A 24,134-nucleotide genomic window follows, 5' to 3' on the forward strand; every position below is an offset into this window, starting at 1 on the left:
AGGGATGCAAGCCGTTGAGCTGAGGTGGAATTCATACTTGAAACAAAAATGTGCTTCGGTTTTGCTTTCAAGCTTCTGAAATCCACTCATCAAAGAGCATCCTGAGGTTGCCGGATAACCTGATAGAACGAAAACCGTAACCAGGAGCAACCCCTTAATTTCACAGGGGACGATTTTCTGGATGCGGCACAAAGCAAATGCAGAGCTGTTCTGGGAGCTGGGGCTGACAGCAGCTGTTTTTTCATGGTTATGTTACTTCCCAGAGACTCCTCGCTCAAAACGTGGTTCATAGGTCAAGACTGACGTCACACACGCAGCACAAGGGTGTGAAATGGCATGACTCACATTATGAGGCTTTCTGGGCTCCAAAGCAGGTCTGCAATCAGCTGAGGGAGCGGGGGGGGGGGGGCGGCTTGGGGGGGGGAGGGCCGGCTTAGGGAGCCGGGGGGGTGGGCCGGCTTAGGGTTTTCTGGGAGTGGGGCTGGGGTGAGGGGTCCCTTGTTTGGGTGTGGTCTCAACTTCCCGCCAGCACCAAAACAAGGAGCACCTTGGGTTTCTTATCAGCTTTTGCCCAGATGTGGGGCAGAGGGAATGGGGAGGAGGGGGGCGGGCAGCTCAAACGCTGTCAAAGGTCACACGTCAAAAATGGGGTCAGACTCTTCATTGCGTTAATTCACGTCCAATTTCAAATGTGTGTGTTTGCCTAAATAGCTGCATCATTATTAACCATTCAACAAAAATGTAATGAATACCCTCTGTGTGTCAGGAGCTACTCTAGGTGCTGAGGTACAGCAGCAAACCAAACAGCTCACAACATTCCTGTCCTCGTGAAGCTCCTATTCCAGGGGGTGGAGACAGACACGAAACAGCGTGAAGTGTAGGTGACACGCTAAGTTCCAGGGAGGAGCATAAAGCAGGGACGCGGGAGAGTGAGAGACAGGGGTGGGGCGTGGATTGGTGCCATTTTAAATTGATGGTCAGCGAGGGCCTGGCTGAGAAGGTGACATTTGAGGAAAGACATAAAGGAGGTGATGGAGTAAACCATGCAGATGCCTGGGGGAAGGGAACAGCATGTGCAAAGGCCCTGGGCAAGTACAACTTTTCATCCAGAAAAGTTTCGCTTTCATTGAATAAAATGTTATGTGACATCACATAGTACAGTTTGTGCTCCTGAAAGATTATATTTGTCTGATTTAGATATTGGTCTTCTATCTAAGACTTTTGTTTCACAGAAAGGATCTGCTCTGAAAAAAGGAAGGAAGGGAGGGGAGGGGAGGGGGGGAGGGGAGAAGGAAGAAAAGCACTGCTGTGTCCCAGACTGGGTGCTACTCTAGGAAGCAATAGATGTTACCACTTTCATTAAGACGCTCATCTCTAATAACTCCAACTAACATCCTCAAGTTCCGAACCCCAGCAATCGGAGAGGTCCCTCTCTGCCATCGGACCTCAGTGAGACTTCTCAAGCGTACCCAGGGTGCTCCTGAGATGTAGCAAATCATCTGGACAAGAGGCTTTTTCAGTGAACGAGGCCATGTTGTGGTTTCACACCTGTGGTAGAACTTAGCCCTGTAGCTCAACAGTTCTGTGTCTGCCCTCCCGCGAGCCCCTCACTTCTGGGTGTGTGAGTTCACTTATCTATCCTTACAACAGCTCGACCTTGTGGGCACTGTTGTTATCATTTCCATCTGCAGATGAGGAAACAGGCCCAGAAAGGTGAGGTCAGAAAAGCTGGAAAGAAGCAGATCTGGGGTCTGAACCCAGGTGGTGGATTTCCCCGTGGGGTCGGACTACAGAGTCTGCTGGTTTGTAGGAGGTCAGGATGTTTCCAATGGGGAGTCTCACCAGCTTGTCCTGGAAATCCCTGTCCTCGACTTGGAGATTCTATAGGCCACCAGGTGTCCTTGGCTAACTTGGGTGGCTTGTCATTGACTGGCCTGGTGTTAGGGGCTCACCTTTACCTGTTGTCCAGATTCTCTCATGGAGTAGAAGGCTGTCAGCAAGGCCTCTCAGGTCCCAGAACAGACCATGGTCTTCAGAGGCAGAGGGTGGGACCGGCACTGAGAAGTCTCATGTGTGATAACTGCGCACAACAGCGGGAGGGGTTCCAGGGACCTGGAGCTGACCCAGGCAGCATGGTGGGCTTTGCGCTCTGATTTCACTGTGTAACTGAACAAAAGCCTTTGTCTTTCCCTGCAGAAACTGTAACCAACTAGATCCTGAAATGCACGTGTTATGGACTGAATTGCGTACCACCCCGCAGCCAAATTCATAGGGTGAAGTCTCAACCCCCAGTACCTCAGAATGTGACCTTATTTGGAAATAGGGTCACCGCAGATGTCATTAGTTAAGATGAGGTCATACTGGAGGAGGGTGGGTCCCTATGCCAATATGACTGGTGTCCATATAAAAAGGGGAAATGTGGGCACAGACACATAGGCAGAGAGAAAACCACGTGAAAATGAAGGCAGAGATCAGGGCAGTGCTTCTGCAGGCCAAGGAATGCCGAAGATTGCCCGCAAATCAGCAGAAGCTAGGAGAGAGGCATGGAACAGATTTTCCCTCTCAGACGCGAGAAGGAAGCAACCCTTCTGATACCTTGATCTTGGACTTCTAGCCTCTGGAACTGTGAGACAATAAATTTCTGTTGTTTAAGCTACCCAGGTTGTAGTACTTTGTTCCAGCAGCCCTAGTAAACTGTTACAGCATGATCAAATATCTGAGCCTACACTCATGCAACAGCCCAACTCTTTATTTTCTTTGACTGCAATGGTTAACGAAATCCTTATTAAATTAATTTTATAATAAGTGACAGGCTGAAGGTCACGCCACAGTAAATAAAAGGGACCTGAATATTATGTCCCAGGCCCTGAGCTGGACACCTATTTTGTGTCAGATACTGTTCTAGGCAGTTATGATGTGTCCGGTTCTGTTCAAGCACTGGCACTACAAAGGCGAACACATCCTCAAAGAATTCACAGTCTTCACCTCTGCCTCTAAGTTATCTCATTTCTACAAAAGTAGAAATTAAGAGGTTGTTAAGAGATTTATTTGACTTCTTTATGCCCTTATGCCAAAAAGGATTACGAGCAGAAAATTTTTAAAGTGAGAAGGGCAGGAGACATGAAAAAATAAGAAAACAGTATCAGGTAAGACAAGTATCGAAACCCACGACACATGAGCTAGTGCCCAGATTTGGCCCTCAGCATCCTAGTGGCCAGCACAAGGAGGGAAACACAATCCCTCATGTGATTCCTCATGACCATGAGATTTTGAAACAGCTGTTCAGGTGATGCCTAGCCATTCCTGGTGGAAGAAGAAGAGATTTCTTTCAAGGACCTGTATAGGGACGACACTGTGAAAAGAGAAGTCTGCAACAAACCTCTAGATGCGGGTAGCGATGAATGCCTGTCTTACCGATTGACTCACAGAAAAGCATCGGGGAGTTGGTGTTGGCAATTTGAGGAATCTAGCAAGTTTTCTGGTAGAACTGCAGCCCTTTTCAACCAAGGCAGCCGGACTCCTAGCGGTTAGATCTTCTGGAAAGACCTGGCTGAGAGATGAACAGAGGTGGTGGTGTGTGTGTGGGGGGACAGGGGTTGTCTGGGCCCTCAGGTCAGACCCACCAGCCTATTCTGGGAACTTCAGGCTGCGGGGTGTTCGCTCCGTGCACCGTGAAGTGCTCCCCTGTTACTGCAGAGGCCCATTTAAAAATTCCTAGTATTTTAGCAAACCCCCATTTAATTCCCTGTATGTTCCCTCCATTTTCTTCATCATTATTGTTGATTACCAGGCTATTTGCCTGAAGGGAGCTATTTGCAGGGAAGAGCAGTCTTCGTCTTTAAATCCACTCACCCGGGGCCTCCTGTTCACTGCTTTCCGCGATGTAAAACTCCCACGGCTAACGTGGCAAGAGGAACGATGGGGAGTCAAATAATTAACTGCGCCAGGCAAACGGAGGAAGAAGCGGATTATAAAATGGAAAGTTTCCTCTACCCAAAGCCACTTCCTCTTAACCAATGCATGCGGGTAGGTTTTCACATTTAAGGGACATGTGTTCTCTGTACATTCATCAGCCTGTGTGAGCTGATGAATGAAACATTCGCAGTATGGCAATAGGAATAGTCTCAGTGGGGCTGAGCTGAGCCACACCGAAGGGGCAGGTTTCACTCCCAAGCACCTTCAGCCCTGAGGGCCAGTGTACGCAGTGGTAAGCCTCGGAGGGGCCAGCCTCTTGGATGGGGTCTCTACTTTGCCACTCCCTTAGGCAGGTTTTAAACCTCTCTAAACCACAGCCTCTTCATCTCCAAACGAGGAAAAAAGTGATTCTTGCCTCAAAGGGCTGTTGGGAGGATTAAATGACAGTGGGTGTAAAGAGTTTAGTGTAGTGCCTAGTACGTAGGACTCAATGACTGGGCGCTACAATTACTACTGTCAACTCGCTTAACAGTGCTGAGAGGGTGGTGTGATCTGCAGTTGAGAAAATAGAGGGAAGAGGTTAAGTAAACGATGAGGGTCATAGTAGCTGGGAAGTAGCAAAGCAAGGGTTGGGAGCCAGCAGGGATGATTCCAGAACTTCTCTCTCCATCTGCATGCTGCAAACACAAGAATATTCAGAAGGAAGCTTTAGAGCTTTGAGTCTATGCATCTCTGGGCTGTTCTTATTGTGCAGAGTTCACCGCTAGGCCCACAGAAGAGAAGCTGGTGGCTTACACTTTCCTCCTTTAGAGCATGTTTTACCCAATCCAAGTCACCACCTGTGGCAGATCAGGTCATCATTCAGCAAATACTCACTCCCTCCCCCATCCCCTACATTCAGGCGGGGAATGTTCTCCCAGCATCCTGACTTTGGACTTCACCATATGACTTCTTTGGCCAATGGGATGTTAGTAGATACGACCTGAAAAGAAGCTTGAAATAAGCTTGCTCAGTTGGGTCCATGACAAGAAAAAAAACCCACTATTTTGCTGAACCCAGAAGAATAAGAAAGGCATGGAACAGACCTGAACCCAGCTAATCTCAATCTAAATCAGCCAAACCCCAGTTATCCCACAGACACATGAGCAAGGAAGAAATACTTATTGAAAGTCACTGAGTTTTAGGATAGTTTGTTACACAGCATTATGGTGAAAATCGCTGACCAATACATCATTTGTTATAAGAGGTGACATTATTTTATGAACCACAACGAAGGAAAAATCCATGCCAGTTCGATTAAGACATGATTGCACACTGAATCTCCAGTTCAGAGATGTTAAAATGTGGGAAAAAATGTGCCTATTAGATATAAAATATGGCATTAGGAAAGAAATTGCCTCAGACCTGAGAAAAGATGATCTGGAACAGAACTTGGAACATAAAGGTAATTAACAGCCCCTTCAGAGAAGTATCTAGCAATTTTCTGATATTCTCTGATGAGACTGAGAGTCCTTCTTGGGGTGTTAGATTTACCCCCACATCTGGCCTGTCAGACTTGTAACAAGGCTGTTAATCTTTACTAGTCATCCTGTGTGGTCCCTGGACCAGCAGCATTAGCAACATACAGGAGCTTGTTAGAAATGCAGAATCTTGGGCCCCCCTCACACCTCCTGAATGAGGATCTGCATTTTAACAGGACCCCTAGATGACTCATATACACATATAAGTTTGAGTTGCACTGGTCTAGCTGTCCTCTCCCTTCTGTTAAAAGATACTCTTTCCAGAAAGAAATCTTCGAACTGGCTTTATTAGAAGCCCAATTCCCTTCCTACAAGTTTGAAATAAAACTTTGACACACACTAGCAGTCAATTCATCTCAGAAAGTTCTTCAAGCACAGCTGTAGCAGCCATTCTCACTCTCTGAGGGCACTCTGCTTGTCATGAGTCTCCCATTACCTGAATCAGCAGCTCCATCCCCAGGGCCCCAGAGGAAACATGGAAAAGAAACAGACAGCCCCAGCTCTTCACAGGGGCCTTGCAGGAAGCTGCGAGTACTGGAGAGTTGACAGGCAGCGAAAGAAATTCACGTTCCACCTTTCTATTATGGGGGGCATGGGATTAACCACCGCAAATCACTTTGTTAAAAATCAACAGCCCAGATGTATTTAAAAACAAAAAAACACAACTTTTAATGGTAGTATTGCTCTGCGTCCAGCTGGTTTTCACTCACATTTTCTGTCTCTGCCCGCAAGAAATATGGGACTATAAAGCCAGGAGAGCTTCCATGGGGGAGGAAGCATGACATTAAAATGAACAAACACTCCTGGCAATATCCAATTTCAGGGATGTCCTGCTCTCGCAGAAGGGAATTGCCTACATGGGAAATTTTCACTTAACAAATTTTACTGTTTTCCAATAATGGCAAATAAATCAGTTTCTTCCCCGATTGTGGAGGCTGAAGGCTTGGAGAACCCATTTCATCTGGCTGGCTCACGTCTTGCTTTGTCAGCCCACCCAGACGTATCGATTTCAGAGGAGGAGAGGGCAAACGCGATGGAACGGAGGGATGGATCTGAAACACTATCCTGAAATTCTTGAATTTTCAGGCAACCCCTACAGGCAAATTAATAACCCAGTCCTAGCGCAAACGCACCAAGCAAATATTCTGCATTTAAATTCCCGCGTTAGAATGCCCTGTTTATACAATAACTTAATAAATCTGCCTGGCTGCCAAATGGACAAGAAGGTGAGAATCATTCATTAAAATGCAAATGCAATTGAGATGAAATTTGGAATACATTTATTACAGTAATTGAACTTCAGTCAACTGCAGGCACGACACAGATTCTGAACTACCTCTCAGACAAAAGGACATGTTGCGTTATCAACACCCCACCCCCACCCCAAGTTAGTATCTTTGTCAGCATGCAAATTAAAGCCATTTCCTGAGGGCCAATGATTTGCAATGGAGGATTTCACTCGTCTTTATAGGACAAGATTGCCAGAGATAAAGGTCAACTGCATACACAAAAGATTGCTCTGGTAGCATATCGTGTGTACAGCCAATTGACTGCAAACATCTTCGGAGTGCTTACTGCAACTATATTCTTATTAAATCACACCTGAACATCTCTTTACTCTCCCTGGGTTATTTGCTAATTGTAATGCCTAACAATGGGAGATTCGCCAAGTCAGGATTTCACCTCTCAGATCAAAAGTTTCAGATGGATTTCTCTCCTGTCTGAATGACTCAGCCCAAAGACGAGGCCCAGTTCAAGGGTTCCTTTTAATCAGATGGAAGAGAGATGCTACTGAGACTGTGATAAAGACACAGCAAAATTGACTCGCAAGGGAGAGGTCGCTTTATCTGCTTCAGTTTTATTCTCTCTGGCTCCTTTGCAAAATTCATGTGGCATTTCTGAGGTCTGGGCAAACAGCACACCTGCACCTAGCAGACGCTGTCTGAGTCGGAAGAAGGCACAGCCTAGAGTCTTTCTTTGGCCACAGGCCAGTCTTCCTTTGCTATCCAGGAAGTGACCTTAGTGGCAAAATACAATTCATTTCACCTGTAAAATGGAGAGATTGCTTTTGTCCCCTTCATCCCCTTCATATTCATTAATTCATAATGAAGTGATGTCCACTCTATTTCCTAAATGTCACTAGACTGACTTCCTGTTGCCACCACCCTAGCCAGAAACCATCTATTACTCTAAGTAGCTTCCTACCTGGTCTTTCTCCTTCCCAATCCATTGTCCACCTGGCTGTCACAGGGCTCTTTCTGAAATGCAGACTCATTCCCATCAGAGTGTTCCAAACCCTTCGGTGGCTTCCCACTGCTCTCAGGATGAAGTTCAGACTTTTTCCCATGGCAATAAGTCCCTCTAAGATCTGGGCTTTATCTCTAACTGTTAGGGGAACCACTGACTGAAACCGCCCACCCTGGCCAGGCACCACAGTAACCATTTGCATGAGTTGTTTTACGACAGGAGGCCCTGGTAAGGAACCCGGAACTAACAAGCCACCACCCACCGGAAGAATTCGGGAAAGGTCAAAAGGAGACGCCAGTCCATATGTCCTACAAACCTCCCAGAATCCTCCCCGCTGGAATCCATCTCGGCTGAGTGATGCATGCGCCACCAGGAAGGACCCGAGTCAGAATGATTGGCCAGAGACTGACCCAGAAACTAATCCTATCACCACAAAACCCGAGACTGCGAGCCACGTGGCAGAGCAGTCTTCCTGGGATCCCTTACCCTGCTGCTCTCCGTCCGGGCGCCCCTTTTCAATAAAATCTTTTGCTTTGCCAGCATGTGTGTCTCCTCGGACGATTCATTTCCAAGTGTTAGACAAGAGCCGACTCTCGGGCCCTGGAGAGGGGTCCCCCTTCCTGCAACATACCCCACTCATCCAGTCATTCATTTCTATCTCTCTACCCCTCAGAATCCTATGACTCTGCCTCTTCCTGTAGCACTTCCTCCCCCTTTTCACTTGCTGATTCCAAGGCTTTGGAAAAACTGTCAACTGTTGACCATTCAATACTGCTACTCCCTCCTTCCCTCCAGCTCTAGGCTAGGTCAAGTGCCTGCTCTGTGCCCTCACAGCTCCCTGTGTCCATGTGCTCCCCGTCACTGCACTCGCCACACTATATGGCAATTGCCTAGTTCCTTGTCTGCTTTTCCCACTAGAACGCAGACTCCTTGAAGACAGTGCCTGATACAGAGCAGGCAGTCAGCATTTACTGGTTTTCCTTCCCTACCTCTCGCCCTTTCTCCCAATGGCAGAAAGTGCCATTTCCTGAGCTTCCTTAGTAAAGACCACATTATCCTGGACATCAAATACCTAGATAAAAAGTCGACAAAACAAAACAACAACAAACAAAACCACATTTTCCAGCTGCCCTGGCAGATAGGACAAGCCAGTGAGGTACAAGAGGAAATCGTTGGGAGGGACTTCTGGGAAAACTCTATAAAGGAGGTTAACACAGCTGGGTGGCATATGCCCTTTGGTCCCTTTTTCCTCTTCTTCCTTCCTGCTGCCTGGAACTTAGCTACAATGTCTGCAGTGCCAGTAGCCATTGTGTGAGCATGAGGAAACCTTGCAGGTGGAAGCAAACACTAAGGATAGTGGATTAAAAGATAGAAGGAATCTGGGTACTTCCTCCAGAAGGGAAACCTCTTTTATGTGAGGGAGGTAAGCCTTTACCTTGTTTAAGTCGTAGTAATTTCAGGACTCTGTTTGCTAAGCAGCTGAATATAGACCCCAACTGACAATCTCTCTTAGTCTCTGTCTCTGTCTCTCTTTTTTCCTTGACTAAACTGTCATGATTATCACGTTTGAAATGCCATCATCTTGGCTAAATCACTGGCCGTGGACTAGGGAAAGATATTAGGAGAGGTTACTTTGGATCATGGGAAATGAGGCAAGGAAACTTTCAAGCATGAAACTATTCTGTGAGAGGAAGGTCTGGGAGCACCTCCCCTGAGGGTGCCTGAACATCTGGGAAACACACAACAGGAGGGTCTGAGCCTGGAAGGAATGAAGGCTGGGGGCCCAGGGGAGTGGCTACAGTTGGAGAGAAGCAGGTACTGTCTGGGGTGGTGGGAGGAGGCGCACAGTGATGACCTGAGCGGCACTGAGCTAGGCTCTCGATGTGCAGCTCTCTCCTCGCATCCACACACCATCCCTATGAAGGAAGTGCTCTTCATTTTGCTGTCGAGGAAAGCATGGCTCATAAAGGTCAAGTAGTAGTCTGACCAGAGGTTAGTAACTGGTGGAGCTGGAATTTAAACCCGGGTAGCCTGACTCCAAAGTGTTGCATGAGGAAAATGCGCTGGTTTTAGAAAAGGTCTCTTCTAGGTTTAACTGCTCATCGCTTCCTTGCCACTCAATGTCTGTGACATTGGGTGAGTCATTTTTACCTCTTTGAGATGCACGTTGCTCATCTGTAGCATTGGGATAAATTGATACCCTCCCAGGATATTGTTGAAACCATATATGTGAGGCAGTTAGCATGATGCCTGGCACATCGGAGATCTTCAATAAATGGTAACAACCACTGTTTTCATCATCATCATCATCTCCATGAAGCTATAAATGACTGCTGTTACAACAACTCTCTTGCTTTGCACACAGGACGGCCGTTTGGCTCCGAGCCTCCACAGGCTTCTGGGAAGCGGCACTTGGCTCACGTGTCAAGCTTAGGAGTTTCTCTCCTCTGAGGGTAGCGGCAAGAACAGTCTAATTAGACCACAATTATTTTGGGGTTCGGTCAACTGCATGACACAGTAATTCATAAAGGTCTGTGAATCCACTGTACGTAGTGGTGGTAGGATCAACGCTTGGTTGTCATGTCAAGTAATGAAATTTATGAAGCTAAAGGGCCAGGGAGTTAACCTCTGCTCTGCTGAATAAAAATTGACATGCAGAGACCTTCTAATGATTTTAAGTGGTTTTCTTTTCTGGGTTCTTCCTTTATTTAACCTCTATCTCAGACCTTCACTAAAGAAAATGAAGGGGCTTCCCTGGTGGCGCAGTGGTTGAGGGTCCGCCTGCCGATGCAGGGGACGTGCGTTCGTGCCCCGGTCCGGGAAGATCCCACATGCTGCGGAGCGGCTGGGCCCGTGAGCCATGGCTGCTGAGCCTGCGCGTCCGGAGCCTGTGCTCCGCAACGGGAGAGGCCACAACAGTGAGAGAGGCCCGTGTACCGCAAAAAAAAAAAAAAAAGAAAATGAAGAAAGCAGGAAAGGAAGACAAAGAGGTAAAAGAGGAGGAGAAAGAGACGGAAAGAAGAATGTAAGGAGCCCACACCAGCCTGGGAGACCGGCTGAGGACAGGCGATGGTCACGAGGCCGACGGGTTTGGGCGAAAGTGGGACATTAAGGTCAGTTAGGAAGCCAGGTTCTAATTCTAATTCTACCAACAACTAACTGGCTGTGTGATTTAGGCAGAATAGTTAGCCTACTGATTTAGGGATAGCCATCACCCCACTGCCTCTATCACGGCTGCCATCACCACGAGAACATCAATAATTACCACGTGGCAATAACTATGAAAAGGCTTTAAAGTTACTAATCTCTCTAACTTCTAAAACAATTCTCCAAGGCAGCAATTAGCAGTCTTACGGCCCCATCTCACAGTGAGGAAACTGAAGTACAGAGAGGTGCGGTGACTTATGCAAGGTCACCCAGACGGGGTGCCGTGGAGTCTGGACTCGTATCCAGACCTGAGCCTGTCTTCCTCATCTGTCTTTTTGAGATAGTATTATCTTATCTGACTTGTGAAAGATGAAAAATGAGGAACTAGATGTGAAAGCATTTTTTAGAAAGTCAGAGTACAATCTGTACAACAAAGCACAATTGGGTACACACATAGGTAAGTTGGTGACGAGTAAAATTAAGATGCAAAAAAAGCTGTACCTCTGTGAATCTCTATGCGCTCTCTGCTAAACCCTCTGCCACCTTAGGCACCACTCAAGGAATTGAAAAAGGCATGACGTGTTTGGCTGGGGGTTTGGAGTCCAAAAGTCTTGGCAACGTAATGACTCAAATGTTCTTGCCTCTTAGCACTGCTCCCCTGATGCTTTGGTCCTCCACCAGGCAGCAGAGTCAGCTTCTGAAACGTGAAGTTGCACATCCTAGGAAGAGTGCACCACTCCGCTGTCCTCGCAGCTCCCCACCACCTGGTCTGGCTCCACCCTGCTTTGTCTCAGGGCTGTACACTTCTGAGGGGCTAAGTAACAAAAGTTTTCCATCCTGGATGCCATGCCCTGAAATCAGGCTGCCGTTGCCTTTCCCCCGCCGTTCCCTCTTCACTGGCCTCCCTATCTTGGAAGTCTTTTCCTCTCCAACCCTTTCCAACGTTGCACATCATCTCCAGGCTTCCCAGTACAGCCTCCAGGGCTCTGCGCGAGCTGGACCTGTCCCACCCCCTTAGCCTCCTCCTTGCCCCCTGATGCTCTAGCAACACCATCATGCTGCACAGCCATGCTCTGCCTCATCTCGTGCATTTGTCCCTCTGCTCGGAATGCCCTTTCTTCTTCTTCACCTGGCTAACTTCTGCTCATCTTTTAGAACTTACTCAGGTATAAACCCCACCCTGTGTGGAAGTTGCCTCTGCTTTTCCTGTGCTGGAGCAGAGGCACCTCTGGTATGTGCTGCCCTCAGCTGCCGGTTGACTTGTTTCTGTCCACGCACGCCCTCCTCCTACCCCCGCTACCAGACAGAGCTCCCAGAGGGCAGGGACAATTTCTAAATATTTTCTGCGTCCCCAGAACCAGCACATGGGGAGTCCTCAGAAAATATCTGTTGCCTGAATAACTAACCATTTGAAATTCTTGCATCTCTAATCTGAATTAAATACACACCTCCTTTGGGGCACGTACCAATGGCGCAACCCTACTCTGATGTGGCACGTTCGCATTCTCTTTGGGTGGAGTGGGTGTACGGAACCGTCTGTGCAGAAGCTGAGTCATCCGAACAGGATAGAGATAAAGGGATGCCTTTGAAATTTATTTTTTTTCCATCTGGGAACTAGACTATAGCGGTGTTCTGGAAGAAGTGATCAAATGAAACAGGCTCCCCATGTGCCTCTTGGGAAAGTTATTTCTTTAGCTCGTAATGTGGTCTCTGACCTACCTTGTGCCCAGTGACCACAAGTGGTGCTTAAACCCCTCAGAGGAACACAGATCCAGCCCTTAATACCAGGCCACACAATAGGCACACGTGTGCTTTGACTGATGGCACAAGTTCATGGACTTTGCAAGCTTTTGTGACCTCACGATTCACACACACACACACACACCCTTGTTCTCACACACCATCCTCCTCCAAAATCCATCTCAGACCTTGTAAACATCTTGAAATGTAAGCACAGCGACAGCAACCTAAAATGGTCATTTTGTCAGAGGACGCTGAGCAAGGCTGCCGTCCCCACTGGTTCCTTTGTGGTTAAAAGGTGCCTTGGCCCAGGGCTACTCTTTAATTAACGTGAGTCAGCATTTGTATGAGAGATGTATGCATCCCTTCTGGAAGAGGAAGAATAAAAACTCGCCAAGTGGCAACAAACCGTTCCATATGCATCCCAATTAGGGCGACTTCTGGAAGGGAGCAGAAGCCCCCATAGCTCCGGTTTCTAGGCAACTGCGATGAGGAGTTCTGAACCTCATCGGGAAGGGGAGACTGGCAAGTCGGCCTGTGAAGGACTGTGATGTGCCTCTTGCTGCTCCCCTCACTTCCCCACCCCGCCTTTTGTCTATTTACCCCATCATATTTAGAAGCAAATTAGAACTTGGAGGGGGTGTGGAAGAAGCTAACTATCCTTGAGTGCAAAAACCCTGGGGAGGATTAGGCTTTGAAAATTACCCTAATGATAGCCATTACCTACAGAGCACTTTCTGAGTGTCAGGCAGGGCCCCAAGGCCTCACACGTATTATCTCATTTAATCCCTACGAGAGCCCTGCAAGGCAGGTACTATAATTTCAAAGGCAGAGAAACTGAGGTTCACAGAAATGAAGCCACCTACCTAAAGTCATACAATGAGAAGGTGGCAAAGCCAGGACTTCCACTCTGGTCTGTCTGAATCTAGGAGTCACCGACATTTTTTTTTTTTTCTTTAAGTATAGTTGATCTACAATTTTATATGAGTCTCTGGTATATAACATAATGACTCAGTAGTTTTATAGATTACACTCCACTTAAAGTCATTATAAAATAATGGCTATATTTCCCCACGCTGTAAAATATATCCTTGAAGCTTATCTATTTTATATATAGTAGTTTTCCTAACCACTGCCCTCTCCTGCCATCCATCAACACACAGAAACTTACCCCACCTGAAAAAAGGAGGCAGTTCGGCAATCAGATTTCGGTTCTGAGATAAACTGGTTGAGTATTCTTTTTGTTTTTTAAAGAATGTAAGCCCCACCCTACAATGCCCATTACCACCTATTGTGCTCAATGACTAAATGGGATGGAAGGATTGTTCATGGACCAGTCAGTGTGGACAGAAAACATGCGTCAGCAGAGAAACATAGGCTTTTTCTGGAGCACACTGGCAATCTCCAGAGAACCACCGGCTTTTCATTTTGAAACAGACAACAGACGATGGAATCAGCACAAGACCACAAGCCTGTGAGCTTCTGACCCGTGTCCTTCTGCTTGATTGATGGTGGGGGTTACCTGCTGGAGAACAAGAACTGCTCAGGAATTCACAACAGCTTCCTCGCTAAGTGTCACTATGAGGGAAAACTGCAGGGGTCTGAGGCGCGGTGCAGCTGCTGGGGGCAGTGTGTGGTGAAAGGCTTCCCTTCTCAATTCACAACTTGGGTCTTGCCTGCCGCCAGGAGGGGCAGCTTCTGATGGCCTCCTGGATGTGGGGCGGCTGTCTGCCACAGCTTGTCCTTGTCATGGGACATTGAGAGAGATCCCGGAAGATGCAAAACCTCTGTTCAGGACCACGGTCAGCCCACACCCGCAACCCCGGCACCCATTTACCCAGGGTCTGTTGAGCTGCCTCAGTTTGAAAGATGTTCTGTTTACTACCTGATCCCAGGATTAAACTCTCATCTTCCTCTCACATTTGAGATGACCTTACATCAATCCCTAGCCCAGTGTCTGAGACAGAGCAGGAACTTAGCAAAAGGTGTCTACAGTCACCCAACCTTCCAGGTCCCGTCCTGGCTGCGATCGTGTTGTTTTCCCTGCCAGGGACCCCTCCCCCAACTCTATATTCTTTTTACCTGGTGGTTTCCTAGTCACTTTTCTAGACCAAACACTTCCTAAGGGTGTAAACTCAAAGAACCAAAGAGGTATTGCAGGGAAAAGGTAAATGAGTCCAAACACACTCTTTTTAGGGCAGTATCTAGTCTGCAAAACACCATAGACACTCTTACCAATAATTTGGCCTGTGATCCCTTCTCCAACACTTCCCCGCTCCCAGGTCCCAGGGTCTGAGAGCTCTTTAAGCTCTTATTTTTATCTTTGTATAACTATCAATAAAGTGCTGTTCAATGGTACAACTCTGTATTCTACAAACTGAGCTTTTGGGGGGTGCCATTCACCCTGAAACATACATTGCAGATGGTAGCCCCTGGAACTGTGCAAAGGGGCAGCCCTGTTCTGAACATACACCACTCCTTTCCCCACCCCCGTCCTTGCATGGGTAGTAGGAGACCTTCAGAGAAAGTTCACCGGATCTAAAGGGTGCTTTTCAGCTAATGTGCATTTTGGGCTGTTTCAGGGCAGGGATGGAGATTCAGGTTCTTGCCTTCACTAGTTGTTTGGATTTGGCTTTATTTAATGGATTCCCGAATAAGCTCTTCTGATTTAAAGATTGTCTTGCAAAGCAATGTTCTAGTTGGTTTCTTTTACTTTGCACACACATTCTGCCAGGAAACTCTTGTTTGGAGCTAATCTGACCCAGAACGACTCCTAAAGCTAAACACACAGTCAGATGTGCTGAAGGGCCAGGACATGCGTTTTCCTTAAATGGTACCCATGGGCCTGACAGAGCAGCGCCAAAACAGTCAGAATTTTCTGACCCTCAAAACTCCGTCTGTCTGCCTCATATGCAACCTAAGGGAACTTGCTGAAACATCATTCTCGGCACTTCTCAGCCTGTTTGATCTGACTGTCCGGCATTTTCTTGAAGTTCAGGGCAGAAAAGTGCTTCTGCAAGCATTCTTGCTTTGTTCTCATTTCCATGGGAAACTTTGGGGAGATAAAGTCCAGGTAAGTAAGTTTGTAAGGGGTCCTTCTAATCCCAAGGGAGATGGCAGTGTTCTGCTGTGATGAGGTTTGACTTTGGGAAAATGTCTCATTCCACATTACTGTCCATCTATTGAAATGATTTATGTGACGTATCTGGGCTGCTCAATAGGGAAAAAAAAATTGTGCTCACCTCTCTGTAAGTTTTTCAACAAGAAAAAGCCCAGAAAACCTCTACGGTTATACACTAGGGTGGCTTCCCTCAGATTGATCAGGGAAAAGGCATCTTGGAGCCCCTAAAGGTAACCTCTCACATGCAGGTAGCCCTGATTGTCTGGGGGAAGGTTCCTAATCAAACACTATGGGATTTGAGAGCTATGATGGTGTGGATCAGTGAGACGTCAGGAAGAACGGCTAGTACGGTCTCTAAGAGCTTCGAGGACCTGTTCTCGACAGCGACACGTTGTGGCAGTGAGGGGCAATGGAGGACACAGCACCAATTTTCTCCCTCCATCTCTGGGTGTGGAAGGTAACCAATAAAGCTATTCATTAGACATTTCAAGGGGGAGGTGAAGCTCCTAGAGGGAGACACTTGACTTCCTGTGAAAAATTCATGTGATGGCTCCTATGGCTAGCTGGAAAAATATAAGAAGTGTGACTTAAATTTGTAGCCTCTCTATGTTACAAAAGAGATGGTCCTTATGATGTAGCTGCTCGTATTCTAAACGCTTTCTGTGTACTAACTAATTTAATCTTAAAAACAATGTCTGAAAAGTATCTAGCTCTTTGTCTCTCAAGGCAAAGGACAAACTACAGCACGCTAAGCTTCTTAGTTGTATGCTCTCCAGAATTTGACTTTCCTTCCAATCAGATAGGAATGAGAAAACTCCGGGTCCCCCCGCACAGGTGATAAGAAAATCTCTCCTAAAGAATGGACAGCTCTTCTGCCCGTGGACGCCGCCAAGTAAGCATCGTTGACGTCTCCCCCCGTCTCCACTGCCATCATGTCTAAGTCAGAGTCACCCAAAGAGCCCGAACAGCTGTGGAAGCTCTTCATCGGAGGTTGAACTTTGAAACAACCGACGACAGTCTGAGGAGCCATTGTGAGCAGTGGGGAGCGCTCACAGACTGTGTGGTGCTGAGTGATCCAAACACCAGGCACGCCAGGGGCTTCGGGGTTGCCACATAAGCCACTGTGGAGGACGTGGATGCGGCCGTGAATGCAAGGCCACACGAGGTGGATGGGAGAGCTGTGGAACCAAAGAGGGCCGTCTCAAGGGAAGATTCTCAAAGACATGGTGCCCGCTTAACTGTGAAAAAGATTTTTGTTGGTGGCATTAAAGAAGACACTGACAAACATCACCTAAGAGATTATTTTGAACGGTCTGGGAAAACTGAAGTGATTGAAATCGTGACTGACCGAGGCAGTGGCAAAAAAGAGAGGCTTTGCTTTCGTAACCTTTGATGATCACGACTCCGTAGACAAGACTGTCATTCAGAAATAGCACACTGTGAATGGCCACAACTGTGAAGTCAGGAAAGCCCTATCTAAGCGAGAGATGGCTAGTGCCTCATCCAGCCAAAGGGGTCGAAGTGGTTCTGGAAGCTTTGGTGGTGGTCGTGGAGGGGGTTTTGGTGGGAGTGACAACTTTGGTCATGGAGGAGACTTCAGCGGCCGAGGTGGCTATGGTGGCAGTGGAAATGGCTATGATGGATTTGGTAACGATGGAAGCCATTTTGGAGGTGGTGGAAGCTACAACGATTTTGGCAGTTACAACAATCAATCTTCAAATTTTGGACCCATGAAAGGAGGAAACCTTGGAGGCAGAAGTTCTGGCCCCTATGGTGGCGGAGTCCAATACTTTGCCAAACCCCGAAACCAAGGTGACTATGGCGGTTCCAGCAGCAGCAGTAGCTACGGCAGTGGCAGAAGGTTTCGATTACTGCCAGGAAACAAAGCTTAGCAGGAGAGGAGAGCCAGAGAAGTGACAGGGAAGCTGCAGTTTACAATGGATTTGTGAACTCCGCCAAGCACAGCGCTGGCAGGGCCTGGCTGCTGCAAAGAAGACATGTTTTAGACAATACTCATGTGTACGGGCAAAAACACCTATATTTGTGACTAAGTGTATAACAGGTTATTTTAGTTTCTGTTCTGTGGAAAGTGTAAAGCATTCCAACAAAGGGTTTTAATGTAGTTTTTTTTTTTTTGCGCCCATGCTGTTGATTGCTAAATGTAATAGTCTGATCATGATGCTGAATAAACGTGTCTTTTTTCAAAAAAAAAAAAAAGGAATGGACAGAATCCCAGTGGCATGGTCAAGCAGTTGGAGTGAGGTATAAACACCAGCCATCAGGAATACTGTGTTTCTTGTATGTGTGTTTAACACACGCAATCCAAGTGGCAGACATATGCATCTTAACTCATTTACCCATCACAACGCAGTTTTATTAGTATCCTCATTTTACAGAGGAGGGCAATGAGATTCAGAGAGATTAGGTAGCTTGCCTATATTCAAACAGTTTGTCAGTGGTGGAGCCGGGATTCAGGCTGGTTCCAAAAGCCATGATATACTACCTGTCAATACAGTAGATCAGGGGAGGGGTAGGTGACTGGAAAACTGGTTTTCAAGATGATTCTTGTTCTTATGCACTTCTGGAGTAGAGCCATGAGGAAATGTATGCCTGTTGAAATATACTTACAGGCATTAATTCTGGAAAAACAGGGTTTGAACTGCCTGCTGTCTTATTGCTATTATTGCTTTGTACTCCTGTGGGTCGTGGGCTGGACCAACGACCGAGCGTCACTTTTCTCACAGTGGGCTGCAGGCTGGTTCTTGGCCTGGCATCCTAAGTGTTGCTCCTGGGCACCGTACAGGTTCTCGGAGATGCGCTTGGCGAACCTGTGAGGTTTCTGACTTTGTAATATAATTTTATCTTATTTTACTTTTAAGTGAAATCGTAACTGCAAGGCGTCAGTTAATATTACAGAGAAGATCCAGAAGAAGACGAGGTCAAAGGCTACAGTCTGTAGAGAACAAATGGAAGTTTTCTCTTGCATTGACAAAGGTGAATGGATTATAGTCTTTGGCAATGGGCTCATCTGAGTGAAAGCCATCAGAACAATCCCTTGTGGAGGGGCTGGGATTAAAGGGTGTACTGAGTAAGACAAAGATTTTATGTGAAGAATCCTGGGGAAGAGAAATGATCTCGCAGATACAGATTGGGTCTGCCTATGGGTCAGCTGGACATTGCCAGTAAACTTGGGGGGAGGGTTTGTTTCATGACCATTCTTTGTTTTCATTTTGCTCTCCATAAACTGCTCTTTTGCTTCTGATGACTATGCTAAGGTGAAAAGGGCAAAAAGTCATGTCTGAGGTATTGTCAACCTCTTACACCTTGTTGTTTTTTTTGCTTTGCTTTCATTTCTTATGGGAAAAGCTCATTTGTTTCAAGCATTTATGAACTAGCTCTTTTCAGCAACTAAAACCCAGTATAAATCTAGAGGACTTCAGCTAAGGGTCAAGAACCTTAAAGCTGCATGCCCTAGGAATTTATCTTATGGAACTAGAGTATTAGAATGATGTAACTCCGAAGATGTCCATCTAAGCACTGTTTATATAACAGGAGAACAAATCAAAAACAACCAAGAAGTCCAATGATAGGAAATTGGTTAAATTATGCTACATTCTTACACTGGAATATTATACAACCATTAAGATGGTTGTATTTGAGTGAATATTTGATATTAAAGACATTGCTATTTGTTTTAGATGTGATAATATTACTGTGGTTATGATTTTAAAAAGAGTCCTTCTCTTCTTCTCTAGCCTTCTCTAGTCCTTCTCCTAGATAGTTGTTTGAATATTTACGGATAAAATGATAAACGCTTGAAAATAATAGGGGAGGATGATGTGTAAATGAAACAAGATTGACTATAAGTTGATAATCATTGATCTGAGCAATGGGTACACAGAAGTTCATTGTATTGTTCTGTTCAAATACAGATACTTGAATATTTTCATACTAAAACGTTTAAAAAATGAAATTGTGGATGTGCATTTATTGACATGGAAGATGTTCATAATCTATTGCTAAATAAAAAATCAGGTTACCAAATGGAATATGCAAAATGGTTCTATTTTTTTTTTTTTTGGTAAAAAAATACACATGTAGGGGCTTCCCTGGTGGCACAGTGGTTGAGAGTCCGCCTGCCGATGCAGGGGACACGGGTTCGTGCACCAGTTGGGGAGGATCCCACATGCCGCAGAGCGGCTGGGCCCGTGAGCCATGGCCGCTGAGCCTGCGCATCCGGAGCCTGTGCTCCGCAACCGGAGAGGCCACAGCAGTGAGAGGCCCGCGTACTGCAAAAAAAAAAAAAAAAAAATACACATGTATATATAAAAATACTGATAAAAGCTGACATACCAAAATATGAATAGGGATGATCCCTAGGTGATGTAATTGAGTGTGGTTCTATTACTTATTAATATCTACTTCTCCATATTTTCCAGTTTTTCTAAACCATCTTCTTTGTGTATTTTTAGAAGTTCTTTAAAATATAGGGCTCGGGAAACTGTTTGGCAGCATTGACTACAGCTGAGCCTACACAAGCTCTGAGAGCCAACATTTCCACTTTTAGGTATGTTCCCAACAGAAATGCATACACACGTTCAGCCAACAACATGCATAAGAATGTTCATAGCAGCTCTCTTCCTAATAGCCCTAAAGCGGAAACCACCCAAATGCCCATCGATCCCAGAACGAGTATGTTATGCTACCTTCACACAATGGAAACTGCCCAGAAACTGAAGGATTACAAACCCCAACTCTGCGAGGCAGTGTGGATAAATCTCAGAAACACAAACAAACAAACAAACAAACAGATACGATAAGAGTGCCAACCGTACAATTTCACTTACGCAACGTTCAAAACAGGAGATACTAAATGTAAGTCCTAGAAGTCCTAGAAGTCCTAGAAGTGTGAGTCCTAGAAGTCCTAGAAGAGTGATTTTCTTTGGGGTGAGATAGTGACTGGAAGGGCCGCAAGGAGGTTTCTGAGGGGCGTGGGGTGGGATAGTGACTGGAAGGGCCGCAAGGAGGTTTCTGAGGGGCGTGGGGTGCGATAGTGACTGGAAGGGCCGCAAGGAGGTTTCCGAGGGGCCTGGGGTGCGATAGTGACTGGAAGGGCCGCAAGGAGGTTTCTGAGGGGTCTGGTAATGTTCCTTTTCTTGATGGAGTGTGGCTTCCAGGGGTGTGTTCATCTTGTGAAAATTTATTGAGCTGTAGGCTTAATGATTTGTGCACTTTCCTGTATTATGTTATATTTCAATAAAAAGTTCAAAAAAAATTACAGGGCTTAATGCAGGCAGCATTTGCACTAAGTGGTGGGTTAGTGCTTTATTGTACAGTCTGTGGTGACATCCATTAGAATAATGGCTTGTTGAACAATCCCAATAGGAAGAGATTTCAAATTAATATGAAAATCCAGCACTAACAGCTGCAGTTGCACAGTCTCCACTTACAAACTATCCATCCTCACTCCCCGCTCCTACCTGCTATCAGATTTGCTCCAATGGTCCCTTAAACACGGACCTTTGAGATTTAGAATCTGGGATCGGGTGTGACATGCTGGATCTCGTGCTGAGCTCTGCCTGTAGCCCCATGACTGGGGACAGGGAGAAATCCATGGGATCATAATCATACTGCACAATAGCTACAGTCACTCAGGGAACATGAAGGATGTAACACACGCAGCTACCATTTATCAAGTATTTACCATGCGTCAGGCACTGTTCTAAGTGCTTTATTAACTCATTTAATCCTCACAAGATCCCTGAGAGAGGAAGAAAGTATTTTTGCAGTCTCTACTCTGGGGAATCAGAGAAATTAGGAAGGCTGTTCTCCACTATGTGGCTTGTAAGCCACAGAGCTGGGATTTGAATCCCAGCAGTCTGGCTCAAAGCCTGCATGGACTCACATGACGGCTCTGTGCTTACTGCTCTGAGCTAGGTTTCCTCGTGGCTCAGCCTGGGCCCCTGATCTTTTCAGGATGCATCCCGCCACCTTCCATTCCCCCTGTCCCCTCAGACTGATGCCTAAAAAGAAAGCCAGAGGGATTCTGAAACATGCATTCATTCATTCAACAAAAGTATTTATAAACACCAAGTATATTCCAGACACTGTGCTGGACACTGACATTATATTTGGAGAAAGAGATATGGCCCCAGTTGTTAGGGAGCCTTTAATCTAGTGGTGGAAATGGGCATTATTCAAATAACTAAACAAAATTGCAAAATTATACACATTAAGCAAGAAGTACAACATGGAACGAAGGCCCTAGAGTAGATGTGAGTCCCAGCTCTGCTATTAACACATCCTGTGATCTTGGACAAGGCGATTCCTCTCTCTGGGCTATGGTTTCCTCACCTGGGACATGGGGGCCTTAGACTAGATGATCAATTCCCAAACTGACTGTGGTAGTCAATGCTACCACATCTGTGGGATGTTAATTTAGGATGGCTGCGCGTGAGGACAAAACGTTCCATTGTCAGTTCAGCTGTGTTTTCATAACCTCTCTCTTCTTGTTATTCAAGCTTTTATTTCTGGACACATATTCCAGGGGATGCTGGGGTAGGCCACCCAGAATCCCCCTTCTAGACAGTGGCCCCCATTTCTCCAGATGCTGGTGTCTGCTGAGGGCTCATAGCTGAGTGCTTTCCCGGGATCTGTCATCAAATAAAAGGAGCTGCTTCAATAAAGGGTATGCCCCTCCTTAGAGGAAACCTGCATTCAGCGACTGGTTCCTCCAAGAACAAAGGTCTGGTCCTCTTGCCTCTAAAGCTGGGATATCTCAGAATGGCCATCCCAGCTCCAGAGCTCCCTGCGGGATCATCTGAAGTTTGCGCTGGGATTGCTTCTCAGCTCAACTTCTCCCTCTGCCCATCCTGCTGCCCTTACTTGCTTACAGGTGTTGCTCCTAAGAGCACTTCCCAATGAACAACCTGCATGAAAATCTCCATCTCAGAGCCTGTCCCAGGGAAACCGACCTACAGCAGTTAGGTGCAAGAGTGATTCTCAGAAGTAGACTCCAAAATGGGATTCTGGATCAGTCTCCCAAGGCAACAGAAACAAAAGCAAAACTAAACAAATGGGACCTAATCAAACCTGTAAGCTTCTGCACAGCAAAGAAAACCATCAACAAAACAAACGGACAACTTGCAGAACGGGAGAAAAGATTTGCAAACGACACCACTGACAAGGGGTTAATATCCAAAATATACAAACAGCTCATACAACTCAGTATCAAAAAAGCAAATAACCCAATCAGAAATGGGCAGAAGACCTAAACAGACATTCCTCCAAAGAATACATCCGGATGGTCAATAGGCACATAAAATATTCAACACCACTAATAATTATAAAAATGCAAATGAAAACCAGAATGAGGTATCGCCTCACACTGGTCAGAATGGCCATCATCAAAAAGTCTACAAATAATAAATGGTGGAGAGGGTGTGGAGAAAAGGAAACCCTCCTCCACTGTTGGTGGCAATGTAAATTGGTGCAGCCACTATAAAAAACAGTGCGGAGGTTCCTTAAAAAACTAAAAATAGATCTACCATATGACCCAGCAATTCCACTACTGGGTATGTATCTGGAAAAAATGAAAACTCTAATTTGAAAAGACACATTCACCCCAATGTTCACAACAACACTAGTTACAACAGCCAAGACACAGAAGCAACCCAAGTGCTCATTAATGGATTGGCTTAAAAAGATGTGGTACATATATACAATGGAATATTACTCAGCCATAAAAAAGAATGGAATATTACCATTTGCAGCAACATGGATGGGCCTAGAGAATATTATGCTTAGTGAAATAAGTCAGACAGAGAAAGAAAATACTATACGATAGCACATATGTGGAATCTAACAAATACTACAAATGAATCTATATACAAAACAGAAACAGACTCATAGACACAGAAAACAAACTTAGGGTTACCAAAGGGGAATGGGAGGGGAGGGAGGGACAAATGAGGCACATGGGATTAACAGATACACACTACTATACATAAAGTAGATAAACAACAAGGATTTACTGTATAGCACAGGGAATTTTACCCAATACCTTGTAATAGCCTATAATGGAATATAATCTGCAAAAAAAAGGTGGAATTTTGGAGCTGGATTCACCACCATCCATCTGGCAATGAGGAGCTGATCCAGTGGCGTGCTGAGCCCAGCCACACCAGCTTGTGGGCGTGGACTGTGGACATCTCTTCCCAACCACACGTTCAGTGCCATCACATTAGTAGCTTGCAGCTGGCTATGGTGGGAGTATTTACACCACAAAAATGAGTAAATACGACATATCAAGATTTTTTCCCCCACTGAAGAGTGGGGTGCTAAACACGGGCCAGCAAGCCACCCATCCCGTCTCCGGCAGTAGGTGCAGTAGTGAGTGGCCCTGGTAGGTTGCGGAAAGTGCAGCTGTCAGTACTCTCAGCGGG

At 46.1% G+C, this 24,134-nt stretch overlaps 1 protein-coding gene and 1 pseudogene across 2 annotated transcripts in view; one reads left to right on the forward strand and one right to left on the reverse strand.

The window, feature by feature from the left end:
* CCDC60 (coiled-coil domain containing 60) overlaps nucleotides 1–24,134 on the reverse strand; it is a 166,568-nt gene that overhangs the window by 58,560 nt on the left and 83,874 nt on the right. The window lies entirely within an intron of this gene.
* On the forward strand, nucleotides 16,623–17,582 carry LOC309830964 (heterogeneous nuclear ribonucleoprotein A1-like 2; annotated as a pseudogene). The gene has a single exon. The product of its transcript is annotated as a heterogeneous nuclear ribonucleoprotein A1-like 2 (transcript).

The sequence above is a fragment of the Grampus griseus genome (assembly GCF_964374135.1).
Source record: "Grampus griseus genome assembly, chromosome: 12".
Classification (NCBI taxonomy): domain Eukaryota; kingdom Metazoa; phylum Chordata; class Mammalia; order Artiodactyla; family Delphinidae; genus Grampus; species Grampus griseus.